Source organism: Canis lupus, chromosome 14, assembly GCF_048164855.1.
Source record: "Canis lupus baileyi chromosome 14, mCanLup2.hap1, whole genome shotgun sequence".
Classification (NCBI taxonomy): Eukaryota; Metazoa; Chordata; class Mammalia; order Carnivora; family Canidae; genus Canis; species Canis lupus.
The window spans coordinates 14,846,399-14,863,894 of NC_132851.1; the positions used below are offsets into that span (position 1 = coordinate 14,846,399).

Sequence of the window (17,496 nt, forward strand, 5' to 3'; positions counted from 1 at the left end):
GAATATTCTATTGTATACATAGACCACATCTTCTTTTTTTTTTTTTTAAGATTTTATTTATTTGTTCATGATAGACATAGAGAGAGAGAGAAGCAGAGACACAGGCGGAAGAAGCAGGCTCCATGCCAGGAGCCGGACGCGGGACTTGATCCCAGGACTCCAGGATCATGCCCCAGGCCAAAGGCAGGCGCTGAACCGCTGAGCCACCCAGGGATCCCCTAAACCACATCTTCTTTATCCATTCATCTTTCGATGGACACCGAGGCTCCTTCCACAGTTTGGCTATTGTGGACATCGCTGCTATAAACATCGGGGTGCACCAGCATCGCTGGTGTCCCAGCGTTTCACTGCATCTGTATCTTTGGGGTAAATCCTCAGCAGTGCAATTGCTGGGTCGTAGGGCAGGTCTATTTTTAACTCTTTGAGGAACCTCCACACAGTTTTCCAGAGTGGCTGCACCAATTCACATTCCCACCAACAGTGCAAGAGGGTTCCCCTTTCTCCACATCCTCTTCAACATTTGTTGTTTCCTGCCTTGTTAATTTTCCCCATTCTCACCGGTGTGAGGTGGTATCTCATTGTGGTTTTGATTTGTATTTCCCTGATGGCAAGTGATGCAGAGCATTTTCTCATGTGCGTGTTGGCCATGTCTATGTCTTCCTCTGTGAGATTTCTGTTCATGTCTTTTGCCCATTTCATGATTGGATTGTTTCTTTGCTGTTGAGTTTAACAAGTTCTTTATAGATCTTGGATACTAGCCCTTTATCTGATAGGTCATTTACAAATATCTTCTCCCATTCTGTAGGTTGTCTTTTAGTTTTGTTGACTGTTTATTTTTCTGTGCAAAAGCTTCTTATCTTGATGAAGTCCCAATAGTTCATTTTTGCTTTTGTTTCTATTGCCTTCATGGATGTATCTTGCAAGAAGTTACTGTGGCCGAGTTCAAAAAGGGTGTTGCCTGTGTTCTTGATGGACTCTTGTGTCACATTTAGATCTTTCATCCATTTTGAGTTTATCTTTGTGTATGGTGTAAGAGAGTGGTCCAGCTTCATTCCTCTACATGTGGATGTCCAATTTTCCCAGCACCATTTATTGAAGAGACTGTACTTTATCCAGTGGATAGTCTTTTCTGCTTTGTCGAATATTAGTTGACCATAAAGTTCAGGGGCCACTTCTGGATTCTCTATTCTGTTCCACTGATCTATGTGTCTGTTTTTGTGCCAGTACCACACTGTCTTGATGACCACAGCTTTGTAGTACAACCTGAAATCTGGCATTGTGATGCCCCTAGCTATGGTTTTCTTTTTTAATATTCCCCTGGCTATTTGGGGTCTTTTCTGATTCCACACAAATCTTAAGATAATTTCTTCCAACTCTCTGAAGAAAATCCAAGGTATTTTGATAGGGATTGCATTAAATGTGTAAATTGCCCTGGGTAGTATTGACATTTTCACAATATTAATTCTTGTAATCCATGAGCATGAAATATTTTTCCATCTCTTTGTGTCCTCCTCAATTTCTTTCAGAAGTGTTCTGTAGTTTTTAGGGTATAGGTCCTTTACCTCTTTGGTTAGGTTTATTCTTAGGTATCTTATGCTTTTGGGTGCAGTTGTAAATGGGATTGACTCCTTAATTTCTCTTTCTTCAGTCTCATTGTTAGTGTGTAGAAATGCCACTGACTCCTGGGCATTGATTTTGTATCCTGCCGCACTGCCGAATTGCTGTATGAGTTCTAGCGATCTTCGCGCGGATTCTTTTGGTTTCTTTACGTACAGTATCATGTCATCTGCGAAGAAGGAGAGTTTGACTTCTTCTTTGCCAATTTGGATACTTTTTATTTCTTTTTGTTGCCTGATTGCTGAGGCTAGGACTTCTAGTACTATGTTGAATAGCAGTGGTGAGAGTGGACATCCCTGTCCTGTTCCTGATTTTAGGGGAAAGGCTCCCAGTGTTTCCCTATTGAGAATGATATTTGCTGTGGGCTTTTCATAGATGGCTTTTAAGATGCTGAGGAATGTTCCCTCTATCCCTACACTCTGAAGAGTTTTGATCAGGAATGGATGTTGTATTTTGTCAGATGCTTTCTCTGTATCTATTGAGTGGATCATATGGTTCTTGTTTTTTCTCTTGCTGATATGATCTATCACATTGATTGCTTTATGAGTGTTGAACCAGCCTTGGATCCAGGGGATAAATCCCACTTGGTCATGGTGAATAATCTTATTAGTGTTTGTTGTATCCTATTGGCTAGTATCTTGTTGAGAATTTTTGCACCCATATTCATCAGGGATATTGGTCTATAATTCTCCTTTTTGGTGGGGTCTTTGTCTGGTTTTGGAATTAAGGTGATGCTGGCCTCATAGAACGAGTTTGGAAGTATTCCATCTCTTTCTATCTTTCCGAACAGCTTTAGTAGATTAGGTATGGTTTCTTTTTTAAATGTTTGATAGAATTCCCCTGGGAAGCCTTCTGGCCCTGGACTTTTATTTCTTGAACCAGAAACTATTTAATAGTGTTCATAACCATGTTGTTAATAGACCTCCTTTCCCCAGTGATCTGCATGGAAGACTTTGACATATATCAAGAGTCTATATATGAGGATGTTGGTTTGGGAGCTCTAGATTGTGTTCTTCTGGCCAATGTGTGAGTCCCTGAACCAACAGAAATTGGCTTAACTCTTATTGCTATAAAATAAGACTTCAAAAAAAAAATAAGACTTCATCTTATGACTCAGATATTCCATTTCTCAGCATGCATTTTGAAACCCGTTTTTTGTTATTATTTTTATAAGATATTTTTTTAATTTATGAGAGACAGAGAAAGAGACATAAGGGAGAAGAAAGCTCCCTGCAGGGAGCCCAATGTGGGACTCGATCCCAGGACCCCGGGATTATGACCTGAGCTAAAGGCAGATGCTCAATCACTGAGCCACCAGGTGCCCCATTTTTTTTGTTGTTATTTTTAAAAACAATTTATTTATTTACTTTAGAGAAAGAGAGCAGAATAGGGGGAGGGGTGGAGGGAGAGAATCTCAAGCTGATTCCCCACTGAGCACAGAGCATGACGTGGGGGCTCAAGTCTTACCATCTGAGATCATGACCTCAACTGAAATCAAGAGTTGGCAGCTTATTCTACTGAACCACTCATGTGCCCTATTTTTTGTTATTATTTTTTTAAGATTTTATTTATTTATTCATTAGAGACACACAGAAAGAGAGAGAAAGAGAAGCAAAGACATAGGAAGAGGGGGAAGCAGGCTCCATGCAGGAAGCCAGATGTGGGACTCCATCTTGGAACTCCGGGATCACACTCTGAGCCAAAAGCAGATGCTCAACAGCTGAGCTACCCTGGGGTCCCTTTTTTTTTCTTATTTTAAATGGTATATATCTTTATATTTTCACCTATTCATTGTTTGTATATAGAAATGAAAATTATTTTTGCTTATTGAGCTCATATTTAGGTGATTTCATAAGACTTTCCTATTGTTCCCTATTTATTATATTTGTAAATTATTTATAGTTTTGTCCATAACAAGTATATCTTCTATAAATGACAATTTAAGTTCTTGTGTATTCTTCTGTTTTTTAAATATTTATTTATTTATTATATATATAGAGAGAGTATGATAGGAGGGGAGGGGCAGAGGGATAGACGCAGATGCCATGTGAAGTCCAAAGTGGGGCTCAATCAGGACCTGAGCCAAAACCAAGAATTGGAGGCTTAACCAACTGTGCCATCCAGGTTCTTGTATTATTTTTTATTCCTTTTATCTTTACATTTTTTTTTTTTTGAAATTTAAATTCATTTAGCCAGCATACAGAGAACATCATTGTTGCAGATGTAGAGTTCAGTAATTCATCAGTTTCATAGAATACCCAGTGCTCATCATATCACGTGCCCTCCTTAATGCCCATCACCCAGTTACCCCATTCCCCCCCAATCCCTCCCCTCCAGCAACCCTCAGTTTCTTTCCCATAGTTAAGAGTCTCATGTTTATCTCCCTCTCTGATTTTTTCCCATTCCATTTTTTTTCCTTTCTTCCCCTAAGATCCTCTGTGCTGTTTCTTATATTCCTCATATGAGTGAAACCATATGATAATTGTCTTTCTCTGCCTTGGATCTCTGGTATAATGTTTATAGAATAGGTTATAATTGGCCTCATTAAGTTGTGTTTCATTTAAAAGATAATGCTTCTAATATTTTACCATTAAGAATATTATTGAGGTAAATATATCTTATGAAGACAAGGAAGTTTTCTACTCTAGTTTTCCTTGCTGATTTCATATCAACATCTTTCATCAAATAAATTGACACATGCATACTTTCATTTCTACTATGAAAGAACTTCTGTAAGATTGAGAATCATCATTTTTGAAAGTTGGATAGAACTATCCTGTAAGGGGCAGTTGAGTGGCTCAGATGGTGAAGCGCCTGCCTTCAGCTCAGCAATGATCCCGGGGTCAGGCTTTCTGATGACCAGGAAGTCTGCTTCTCCTCCCTCTGCCCCTGTCCCCACTCATGCTCTCTCAAATAAATAAACAAAATCGGTTAAAAAAAAAGAGAGAACTATCCTGAAGAACATCTAAGCATCTTTCTGGGGAGCAGTAGTTAAGCTTTTACTGCTGGTCTAATTTATTTTTTATTTCTAGAATTATTCAGGTCTTTCAGGTTTGTTTGTTTGTTTTCTCTTGAGTCAATTTAAGTAAGTTTAATTTTCCCAGAAACATTTCAACACTGAGAATCTTTTCAAATTAATTGTCATATAGTTATTCACTTTCTTTCAAACTATGCTAGGCCTGTCTGTACTTTTTTTCTTGTTTCTATTTCTAATATTATTTAAATGTATTTTCTCTATTTTTGTTTATTATTTTTTATTGTGGTAATATATATAAAAGAAAATTTGTGCTTTTAACCATTGTTTAAGTATACAATTTGGTAACATTATGCTCACAATGTTGTGCAACCATTACCACTGTCTTCCAAAGTTACCCTTGATTAACTTCTAACATGTTATCTATCTCTACAAATTTGCCTATTATAACTATTTTATGTAAGTAAAATTATACAATATTTTTCCTTTTGTGTCTGACCTATTTCATTTAGCATAAGATCTCTCAGGTTCATCTATATTGTAGCAAATGTGTTCCTTTTTATGGGTGAATAATTTTCCATTTTATATATATATCTCATTTTGTTTAACCATCACTCTGTTGATAGACACTTGGGATGTGTCTATATTTTGCCTATTGTGAATACTGCTACTACGAAGATGGATATACAAGTAAATGTTTTGAATCTTTGTTTTCAATTACTTTGAGCATGCATCACACATTAATGTCACACATTAATTCTGTTTAGCATTTTGAGAACTGCCAGAATGTTTTCCAGAGTTGCTGCAACATTTTAAATTCCCACCAGCAACACATGAGAGTTCCAGTTTTTCCATATTCTCACCAGCTGTTATTTTTTGTTTTGTTTTTATTGTAGTCATCCTAGTAGGTGTGTTGCTCATTTCTATTTGGTTTTTATTATAGTCATCCCAGTAATTGTGAAATGGCTTATTATTGTGGTTTGATTGCATTTCTCTAATGACTAATACTATTGAACATCTTTTCATGTATTTATTAGCAATTTGCATATCTTCTTTGGAGAATTGGCTATTCAAGTCTTTTACCCATTTTTAAATTAGGTTGTTTGTTTTATTGTTGCTGAGTTGTAAGACCTCTTTCTACACTCTTAGTATTAATTTCTTAACACATATATGATTTGAAAATATTTTCTCCCATGTGTGGGCGTCTTTTCATCCTTATGGTAGTGTTCTTTGATGCGTCAAAGTTTTTAGTGTAACAAAATGCAATTTATCTTTTGTTGTATGTGTTGTTTATGCTTTTGGTGTCATATTTAAGAAACCATTGTCAAATCTATTTGGAAAAATTTCCTCTATGATTCCTCCTAGGGATTTTATAGTGTAAGCCCTTAAATAGAGGTCTTTATCCATTTTGAATTATTTGCTTGTATGTAGTGTAAATTAAGATCCAATTTCATTCTTTTGTATGTGGCCGTCCAATTTTTCAGTCACCGTTTGTTGAAGCAATGATTTTTTCCCCATTGAATGGTCTTGGTACTTTTATCAAACATGAATTGATTGATGGATTTATTTCTGAGCTTTTTAGCTTTTGTTTACCTGGGGAATCTTGATTTCACCTTCATTTTTTTTTTTTAAGACTTTAATTATTTATCATGAGAGACACACAGAGAGAGGCAGAGACATAGGCAGAGGGAGAAGTAGGCTCCATGCAGGGAGCCGGATATGGTACTAGATCCTGATGCCCTGAGCCAAAGGCACACGCTCAACCAGTGAGCCCCCCCAGGGGTCCCGGTTTCACCTTCATTCTTTTTTTTTTTTTTTTCCACCTTCATTCTTAAAGGAGAACTTCGATAGATAAAAAATTCTTACTTGGCATTGTTTGTTCTTTCATCCTTTATGTCATCCTACTATTTTCTGATTTCCATGTCTTTTTCTTATTAAAAATCAGCTGCTAATATTTTTAAAATTTCTTGCTCATGACCAGTGACTTCTCTCCTAATGCTTTGAAGATTCTCCCTGTCTATACCTTTTAGTAACTTGACTATGATAAGTCCATGTATCAAACTCTTAGAGTTCATCTTTGAGTTTATCTTAGAGTTTCCTGAGCTTCTTGGATGTGTAGATTCGTGTATTCTCAAATTTGGGAAATTTTTGACCATTATTTCTTCAGATATTCCTTCTACATCCTTCTCTATGGGACTCTCATAATACATTTGTTTGGCTCACTTGTTCATATCCTACAGGTCTCTTATGCTCCTTTTATTATTTTTCATTCTTTTTTCCCTTTTATTTTTCACCTGGATGATTTCAATTGTTCAAAAATTGTTCAAGTTTATTTATTTTTTTAAGATTTTATTTATTTATTCATGAGAGACAGAGAGAAGCAGAGACACAGGCAGAGGGAGAAGCAGGCTCCATGCAGGAAGCCTGATGTGGGACTAGATCCTGGGTCTCCAGGACTACGCCCTGGGCTGAAGGCGACGCCAAACCACTGAGCCACCTGGGCTGCCCCAAATTGTTCAAGTTTATTAATTCTGTCTTCTGCCCAATCAAATCTGCTTTTAACGTCTCCAGTGGGTTTTTTGTTTCAGATATTGTTTTTTGTTTCAGATATTGTATTTTAAAATCCCCAAATTTCTATTTGGATTCTTTCTATAATTTACATATCCTTACTGATATTCTCATTTTATTCATATATGATTTTTATGGTTCCCTTTAATTCTTTGTCCACTTTTTTAAAAAAGATTTTATTTATTTATTCATGAGAGACACACAGAGAGAGGCAGAGACACAGGAGGCAGGCCCCTGCGGGGAGCCCGCTGCGGAACTTGATCCTGGGACCCCGGGATCACGCCCTGAGCCGAAGGCAGACCCCCAACCGCTGAGCCAGCCAGGCGTCCCCTTTGTCCACATTCTTTGAGCATAATTAAATAGTTGTTATATATCTTTGTTTAATACGTTCAATGAGTTATTTAGGGATGGTTTCTGTCAGGTCGTTTTGTTCCTTAGAATGGTCCTACTTTCCTGCTTCTTTATATGCTTTGTGATTATTTCGTTGTTGCTGCAACTGGACATTTGATTATTATACTGCAGTAATTCTGGAAATCAGATTCTCTCCCTTCTCTAGAGTTTGCTCTTCTTGATTGTTGAAAGTTTAACTTGTGTTCATACAATATTTTGTCTGGAATTGTTTTTTTTTTTTTTTTAATACAGGGAGCTTAAAAAATAATCATTTTAAGTATGTTTGTGCTGCTATAACAAAATACCATAAACTGGATGGCTTATAAACAATAGAAATTTATCACAGTTCTTGAGGCTGGGAAGTCTATGATCAAGATGCTGGCTGGTTCTGTGTCTGGTGAAAGCAAGCTTTCTCTTCCATGGAAATCCTGTTTTTTAAAAATATATATATTGTTTATTATTTATTTTATTTTTTATATTTTATTTTTTTATTTTTATTTTTCTGGACCTAAGCATTTCCCAAAGGCCCACCTCCTAATATCATCATATTGGGCATTAAGACTTCATCACATGAATTTTGAGTGGACACGGACATTCAGACCATAGCAACACCTCCTCCAGTCTTTGAGAATAGCTCAGTGCTGGTATACTCTTTTAACACTTAGCCAGACCACTCACAGTTCTCCTTAGCCTTCACTTGATGCTTACACTGAGCTTATAGATCAACTAGTAGTGAAAGCTTAAGGTCTTCTCAGGTCTTTTCTGAACATGTGCCTTGTCCTGCACATGCATGTGACTTTCTAAATTCTACCACATACTGGAAGGTTTTCAAATGCCCTCATTTCCCAAAAAATCTCAGTTTGTTATTTCTAGTGACTCATTCATAATAGCTTGCTTCCCTATGTGTTTAGTTATATTTAATAGTAAAACCATATTTATTTGAGCTTAAGCTTTGAGAATCGTTAGGCCCTAAATTGAGTATATTTTATTCATTTTATGCTAATTGGATCCAAGAGTTACTACCAAGCTGGTGCCATTTTAACAGCATCTAAGGGTTTTAACTAAATGCTAAATTTCAAGTTTAGTTTCTTCACCCATTGATCCAAAGAGACTAGGCCCCAGTCTTAGTCTTCTCATTCCAGAGATTTATTGCCATCTACTCTAAGGAAAACCAAGCTTTCTTCCCATTTCATCTCCTGTTTTCATTTTAGCTTGTGTTCTTTTCATTATGTGTGTATATATTTATGTGTGTTTGTGCAGTATCTATGCATAGCCTTGTAGATTTTCTTTGCTTTCTTGTAAACCAGAAATGCACTAAAAAATATTTCTTGTTTTGCAGTAGGAGGACCTCTAAGAGTACCTCACCTGTCATCTTATCAAAAGAAGAAATCTCATGATCTACCTTATAGCAAGCCATTTTAAATATATTGAATTTGAAATTAGGGAATGCCTCCTTTTTATGACTTTAAAAGTCTAATCAGCTAGTAGAGACAAATTAGATCTCGAATAAATGACTGATAGTTTGCTTGCTAATTCTATGCCAATCCCTTGACAGTCATTATTGTATAATCATGTCCTAAAGGATTTAGACACCCATTTAATAGTAGATTTTTTTGTCTGAATTATAACTGAGATTCATGCATGTATATATGTAACAATGAGAACCCTACTTCATTTAAATTAAGTGATGAATTAATTATTAACTAGTCCATATACTTTCAGACAAGCACTTAACCACTGAGCTGTCACTTGAAATTTTAGACACTTGTAATTCTTGAACAGTTTCAATGACACTCAAACTCTGAGAAGATGGAATAGTCTGACTGAATATGTAGGACATATTCATTTTAATTTGATTCATGTAGATGTATTATTACTGGAATAAATATTTAGAAGTAAAATCTGCACACATTAATATAAATAAAACATAGTAAAACTCAAAAATAGTACATTGATATATTTCTAAAAGAAAAAAGATTGGAAGGTATAAAGATTATTTAGAAAAAAAACCTTTGTTTACACAAGAATATATTAAGTAACAGCGGGAGTCTGATGTGAAATTTTCTTTTTATGAATTCTCCTTTAACATGGAGTTGACCAAGTAGCCATTTTTATCCCTTTATTTTTGTTTAATGTGGAAATAAAATGCAAAGTTAATCTAAAAAAATAAACAAATACTCATCAAAGTAACATGAACACTTTCCCTACATGTTTAGTTGGTATTGGGCTGAAACATTTATTAGGGAAATTGGAAGAATACAATGCATATTTGTAGAGAAAGAAATGTTATACATTTGCCTCTCTTTTGTTCCTAGTTATTTGTGGGTGGGAAAAGAAAAGTGCACTTAGTTCATCGAACTGCTGAAAAAAAGTTGTGTTAATAAAACATGCCCCTGAAACACAGAAATGATCTATAAGTGTCTTGATTTTTTTAACCAAATAAGCCACTCTCTTGAATTCCATTTGTAGAGTAATGATTCCAAATAGCTTACATAGTGCTGCTTATTGAGAGTTATGTTAAAAACTTTTAAGCTACTCATGTAGTCGATTAAGAATAATCTCAGCCATTTTAACATTGCTTTCCAGAAGTTAGAAATCGGTAAACAGCATAGATACTAAATACTTAATAGCTCCATTTGCCATAAAGCTTAAGATATAGGTTTTCATGAGGTACGTTGATAGAAGTTGTATATAACCTATGTCTCATAATTTTTATTCTCAGTATCATTTACAAAGGATTTAAAAATCTGACTCCCGCATTATTACATTTAATGAAGTCATGTAGAATTCCCACTAAATTATATGCTTCATATCCATTACTTATTAAATTAAAAAAATTAGCAAATATTTATATTGTGTGAGTCACTAGGCTCAGTACTATATAAGTACTGGTTTATTTTAACCCTAAAAGTTTCTGTACTGTATATTGACACATTAATTTGGCCACATAGCACTTGAATATCCACCTTGTGTTTGAAGAGTTAAGAATCTTGGTAGAAAGCAGAACATAGTTCCCAATAAGGTTAGATAGTCTATTCTGCTCTCACTTATCGCACTTGGAGTATAGGCATGAGATCTATGCTTCCCCAACTATTCTGGTAGAGGGTTGCAAAAGACATAGAAACATCCAGTTTGAGGAGCAATAGTGATTATAATACAGAATGGCACTGAAGTCCTAGAGCAGTGGCATCCAATAGAAAAACCCTCCCAAAAGTCAGAAGCAGGTTGGCCTGATATCACAATCTATATGCTTAAACATCACAGCATTTTGCATTTGCATAGTAAAAGCCTGCAATTTAGAAAATACTGTCTGCCAATACCTGTTACATAATAAGACAGTTTGTAAATATGTTCTTTGATGTGGGGCATATGTCATATGTCTTAAATAGTGATAGCAAGGGGAGATAAGTTCTGAAAACTAAGAACTAATAAATATTATGTCAATTCCTTGGGAAAAAGTATAGGAAGCATAGATTGGTTGCAGCTATTTTATCATCCGTGGTAAAATCTGTATTTCTTATGCATCAACAGAAATCTGAAAGCTGATGAAATTTCATTTTTCAGCATTTCTGTAGCTGATGACCGTTGTGTAAAACATTTTGTACCAACATAATTAGCATAACATTCAAATGAATCTTTGATGATGTTTAAATTAAATAAATTAATGATGCTTTAATATTAATTACCAAGCTATACTCATTAGTGAGACAGGGTGATGGAGCTAAGGACATGGGCAATGCAAAGTTTAAATCTCATCTTTGTCACAGAGTGTTATAGTATTTGATGAAATTCTCTGAATTTCTCTAAAACAGTGTTCATAATTCATACTTCCTTAAGTTGAAATAGGCATTACATTATACAAAGTTAGTAAAAAACACATACTGTGCATGATACAGAGTATGCCCTCATAAATGGCAGTTATTATTAGCCATGATAAGTTCATCATCATAAAACAGATGTTCACATCTATTCACCATGATCTTGAAAGTAAAGTTCTTTTTTTGAAAACCTCACAGTGATTCAAAGAAAAAAGCGACTTCCCCAAACTCTATGCTGCTAAGAATTTATCTTTCCCAGAAGCAGCTTTTCTCCATTATGTTTGTTTCAAAATGACAATAATTCACTCAGATATCAACAAGTATTTTTGCTACCACACGAGGAAATCCAGAATGCATAATATATGCATATGTATAAAATACGCAAAAGTTAATTATGTTGAAGGTATGCAATGCCAAGTTATTAATTTTAATTTTATTAATTAAAGCACTTCTTTTTTCATATACTTTCCAGATCTTGGTGATCACGGTCCAGTGGAGAGAGACAAGATAGAAACAAGATAAATATTATACCCCATCTTATGTGCTTTGGGATATGGACACAAAGGGTCACATGGGAGCCAGGAGAAGAGCCATCCAATCCAACTGGACCATGAAATGGAAAGATTTCCTCAAAGAATGAATCCCAAGGAAGTACAAAATAAAGGTGAGAATTGGGTAAGAACTTTCTAGGGGAGAGCATGAAAGTGTCACAATAGAAAATATATTTTTTGTTGTTCTTTCTGTAATATAAACTGTGAAACATAAAGTGATGAGAAAGAAGGCTAAAGATGGAAGTAGGGACTCCATCATGTTGCATATGGACTTTGAACTTTATCTTTTAAATGAGGAGCAGAAAGTAGTGAATTTTGAGTACAGTGTCAACAGGATTGTGATCGCTTTCCATTTGTTCTGTTTGGCAGGAGGAACAATCTGAATTTGAAGAAGAGCAGGGCAGCGTTAGAGACATCAACCTAAACATGGGTGTGAAAGTAGGTGTTGAGTAGAATAGATTCAATCTGGATTTCTTTATCCCAAATAAAAATTATTATAGTAAATTTCCCCTTTCTTTTTATACAAATAAAGGCACTATTCAATGGGGTGCCTGGCTGGCTCAGTCTGAAGAGCAGCAATTCTTGATCTTGGGGTCATGAGTTTGAGCACCATGTTGGGGATAGAGATTACTAAAATAAATAAATAAACTTTAAAGAAAAAGAAGTACTAGTCAAAAGCCAACTCAAAACTCTATGCTTTTGGGGTGCCTGGGTAGCTCAGTTAGTTAAGCATGGCACTCTTGGTTTCTGCTGGGGTCATGGTCTCAGGGTTGGTCGTGGAACTGAGCCCTGCCAAAAGCCCTGCATGGGGCTCTGGGCTGTGTGGGAGTCTGCTTGAAATCTCCCTTTCTCTCTGTCTCTCCCCCTGCATGCTCTCTCTCTCTTTTCCCCCCTCTCAAATAAATAAATCTTTTTTTTTTAAAGCTATGTTTCACAGGACTCTTTAATCACATTTTATTGGGTATAAAGTCTAATTTAGACAAAGCAGAATATGCAGTACATTTGTTTAAAAAATATGTATTTTAGAATAATCCTAAAATTTGATTGTTTTTTGTGATATGTATTGTATAAGTATTATGTGCATATATGGAAAATTAACATTCAACAACTGTTTATTTAGTAATGATTTGAGTTTGCTTATCTTTGTAAAAAGGAGCTATACAAAGGTAAATATACATGAATTTATGAAACAGGTAAATATTTTAAGCTATACAAGTCTTATATATGACACATACAAATACAACATTCTTTCCTTTCAAAGTAATTTCATTTGAGAGCAAAGGACTAATCTCTCATATTCCAGAAAAATTATACAGTGTGCTATTATACTTGGATATTTTATTATAGAATATATATTCTACAACTCTGGACTAAACTATTCAGTGCCACTTTTCAATGCCAGATTAAGGAATTCTTTAGTTTCACCCACTTTGGGATCAGCATCAGTTAAGGGCGGGGGGGATCTGGAGACACAGGAATATATTGATGGAAGATAAAAGCTTTTTTTTTTTTTATGCCTTTTGTATCTATACACTGTTCTTCCCCTTTAGGGGTTTGCTGGTACATAACAATAACAGATTAAATATGGCACTACAAATGTTTCATGAAGGGAAGAAGCTATATAAAAATGAAAAAATGCATCAAATATTAAATCTATAACACCACATACAAATGTGTTGGTTCTCTTCTGTCATTTATTTATGCTTAGCTACTGGAGGATACAAATTTTATAATACATATAAATGATTAACTTCAATTTAAGAAATTTGAAGAAAGACATAGATAATGTTATTAGTTTTAGGAGAGTATTTATCTTAAATTTGTATATGTTAGGTTGTACATATAAAATTTTTTTTAAACAAATATAAATGAGGCTCATTGAAATGAATTTTGTAAGAAAGGCTATTTTACTGATTTTGCCCCTCATTAATAATGAGGTCAACTTGACCTAGAGTACCTATCTTTCTATTCCTCTATCTATATATATTTTTATAGATGACATTTGACTTAAAGCTTTATTTAAAAATTATATTATGTAAAAATGACTAAATACACAAAAATGGTAGTGAAAAATCAGATACCATACGCATACATAATGAGTCACAGAATGGATTCTAATTCTTGTTCTCAGTTAGAATTTTTCTTATGACACCAAAGAGAAAGTATGCTAGATATTAGCTTCTCAATTCATAGTCTTGTTGTCAACTTTTTGTTTACTTAATTTCTTCTTGTCACTGATTAATGGATTTTTATCAGTTAATATCAATAGAAAACCTTGTTTACTTCCCAAGCCATCTTCCGAAGTAAGCAATTTAGGTCAAAGTCCAAGAAATTAAGGTGCAATAGGAATTATTTGCAACTGAATCCATTGGTTGCCACAGTCATCCAGGGAGAAAGATTCCTGGCCACTGGGCCACCCCTCACCCACACTAGGAGGCAGGCTGTTCCACATGATGGGTCTCCAGCAGTCAGTCATCTAGACCAGTGGGCCAGAGGCCTGGGTCCGGCTGACCTGCTGGGACCCAGCAGAAGAACCCCTAAGCTGCAGGTCCAGGTCAGGTCTGCTGGCCTCAGAACTGCCTCTCAGGCCCCAACTTCAGGAAATGTGCCCACACTTGGGGTCTGCCCAGGTTCCAAGCTGGGGGACTCTAGTACCTGTACCTCCATGTGACTTCGGGTTTGTCCTAAAGGACAGGATGGTCCCCCTCCCCCGGGGAAGGTGCGCACCCTAAGGTCTGAGCCCCTGTTTGTTGTTGAAAGTTCAATAAAGTGTTGAGAGTTTAAAAAAAATACTCTTTGTGGCAAATGGTTAGAATAAAAGTGAGGAGAGGCAGATATACTATTCTTTCCTCTTTTGAGAATTGCACTTCAATTAACATGCTTCTAACAAATGTTAGATGTTATATTGAAACACAAATAAAGTAATGTAAGTGTTCTACTAAACACTCTAAACTTATCTGATGCGTTCTATAAATATCTATTTAGAACCTTCTCTTTACCACATCCTATTCTAGTGTTGGGGATATAGACAAACTTTCCTCTTTTCATTGGGGAAATACATGAAAGATAGAAAAGGATTATATAATATAAGGCTATATAAGATCTTCAATATTCCTAAGTGCTAGGAAGTGCTATAAAGAGGAAGCATGGAGACAGAGAGTGATGGAGGAGAGAAGATGACATTTGAGATAAATCAGAATGAAGAGAACAATTGGTTAGGTCATATTTCTCATCACATTTTTGGATACATCCCCAAATGCTCTGTATGATCTGGATCTTATTCAGCCCTACAGCCTCTATTTCTTCAACTATCCTCTTACCCACTATGCCACAGGTTATCTTTTTACTTCTAGGAGACAGCAGGTCTTCATGGACCTTTGCAAGCAAGTTTAATTCTGCCCCAGACACTCTCCTCTTTGCATTGCTAGGTCTCTTGTCTTCCTTCAATACTGGCTTGAATCTACCCTGTCTTCACTAACAATTCTAAGCAGGCTCACTTTTATTCCACTCGGAGTGTTTCTTTCAAGTAGTGACTGTTAATTTCTGTGTTTACTCTTCTATTTTCTGCCAAAATCCCTAGCTGGAGGCTTCCTAAAGGCAGGAAATTAGTCCTTTTTTTATTGACTCTATTGTAGACCAGCTTTCTAATCAGCAAAACTGTAGGATTCCCTGGGACAAGTTTAGAATTTATAATGTTGGTGTTCATCTGGCTACTCCACGGTATATGACATCTAATATGGTTGCTCTTGTATGATAGAGATCATCACGGTCTGAGACTCTATCAAGAGGATATGGAAGAGGTCCTAAAAGAAAAGAGAAGGAAGAAGGAAAAAGAAGAAGGAAGGAGGAGGAGAAGGAGAAGGAGAAGAAGACAACGACGACAGTTGCCACATCCATATGTGAAGATTTTGCTCCCTTCCTTCTGTCTTTTCCCCTGGTATCATGCAGTGTGATTGGTTCCACTGTTAGGTCAAGAGGAAGCCAAAATTCAAGCAAGATATGCAAGGGAGAGGCAAGAGATTACACAGAATTGTGCACTTCGATGATGTGTGCATCCTATGCAACTCTGGTTGTATGAAAATAATCAGATCCTCCAAGTGACTCTCCTCCACACTGATGAAAGGCTTTCAGAAGCCAAACAACCTACAGTGCTAAGAAGAGCAAGTACTGGACACACAGGAACAATACTGCATTCCCTGTGTCTCCTCACTAGCTAGCTGGAGCAGTTGCCGAGGTGCTGGGCAGCTGGAGCAGGAAACTATCAATGTCCCAGGATAGTTCCTGTGATTCTTATAACTCTGAGGTTGTCATTAAGATAACCTTCTACTCTGCGGTAAAATATCTCAGGGGCAGAAAGCAAAAGCTCACAGCTCTTTCCAGTTCCTTTTTCAGTCTCTCTTGGCAGAAGTCTATTCTGAATTCTTAGAAACATCTGCTGATGGCTTCTGATGACTACTATCAGCAGGGAGTCTCTGCAAGGATATTCCAAGTTCTGAAGTGTGTGAGAGCATGTGTTATCTGCACAGCAGGAAGCTAAGCACAAACACGGGTGGTGGAGCCATTATGCCTCAGCACACTCCGAATAGAGTGGTGCGGTGTGGTGATGGTGGTAATACTAGTTGTAGTAGTAGCAGTAGTAATATTATTACTAACATTTAATAAACATATCCTTTATTCCAGACTCTATTCTAGGTGTGCAGCATGTATTACCTCCTATAAACCTTTCAGAGCCCTATGAGAAAGGCAGTATTATTTTTATTTTCCTCTTGAGAAAATATACACCCAAGATAAGTTTTTGGTGCTGATCTGTGATTCATTACACCATTATATAGAACAAATATCTGTATATACATAGGCATCTTTTATATGTATATAGTAGAATAGGAGGAAATGTTAGCATTAAGGATAGAAATTATAGAAAGGGGGGATCCCTGGGTGGCGCAGCGGTTTGGCGCCTGCCTTTGGCCCAGGGCGCGATCCTGGAGACCCGGGGTCGAATCCCACATCGGGCTCCCAGTGCATGGAGCCTGCTTCTCCCTCTGCCTGTGTCTCTGCCTCTCTCTCTCTCTCCTCTCTCTCTCTCTGTGACTATCATAAATAAATAAAAATTAAAAAAAATTAAAAAATAAGAAATTATAGAAAGGAAGTAAAATAAACATTTATTTTTTATTCTAAACTGTGCAATAAGTGAATGCTTGATCTTCAAGAGAAAGTAAAATACTGAAAGTCAATCATTGTTAGTGGAAATATTAACTTCTTTTGTAAAAACAAAAAGCTGTGTGTTGCTTTAGTTTTCAGGATGTTAAGATAAATCTACACCTAACTTTAGTAAAACTTCAGTCTAGATTATCAGTCATGTAATTATGGAATTAAATAAAATGCAAGTGACAGAACAATTAGTTATTCATATGTTATTTTAAGAATAAGAGAAATATAATGCTTCCTAGAACAAATATATAATCTATCCAAAGAAGAGAGATTTTAAGTTCTGTTTCTTTATACTTCTTCATTCCTTCATTTACAAAACATACATCAGAAAAATAATGGTTATAACAAGAAAAACAGATTTTAAAGAGTT

General features: G+C 36.0%; 1 protein-coding gene across 1 annotated transcript in view; it reads right to left on the bottom strand.

Annotated features, from left to right (window-relative positions):
* Nucleotides 1-17,496, bottom strand: part of CSMD3 (CUB and Sushi multiple domains 3) — a 1,168,727-nt gene that overhangs the window by 566,772 nt on the left and 584,459 nt on the right. The window lies entirely within an intron of this gene.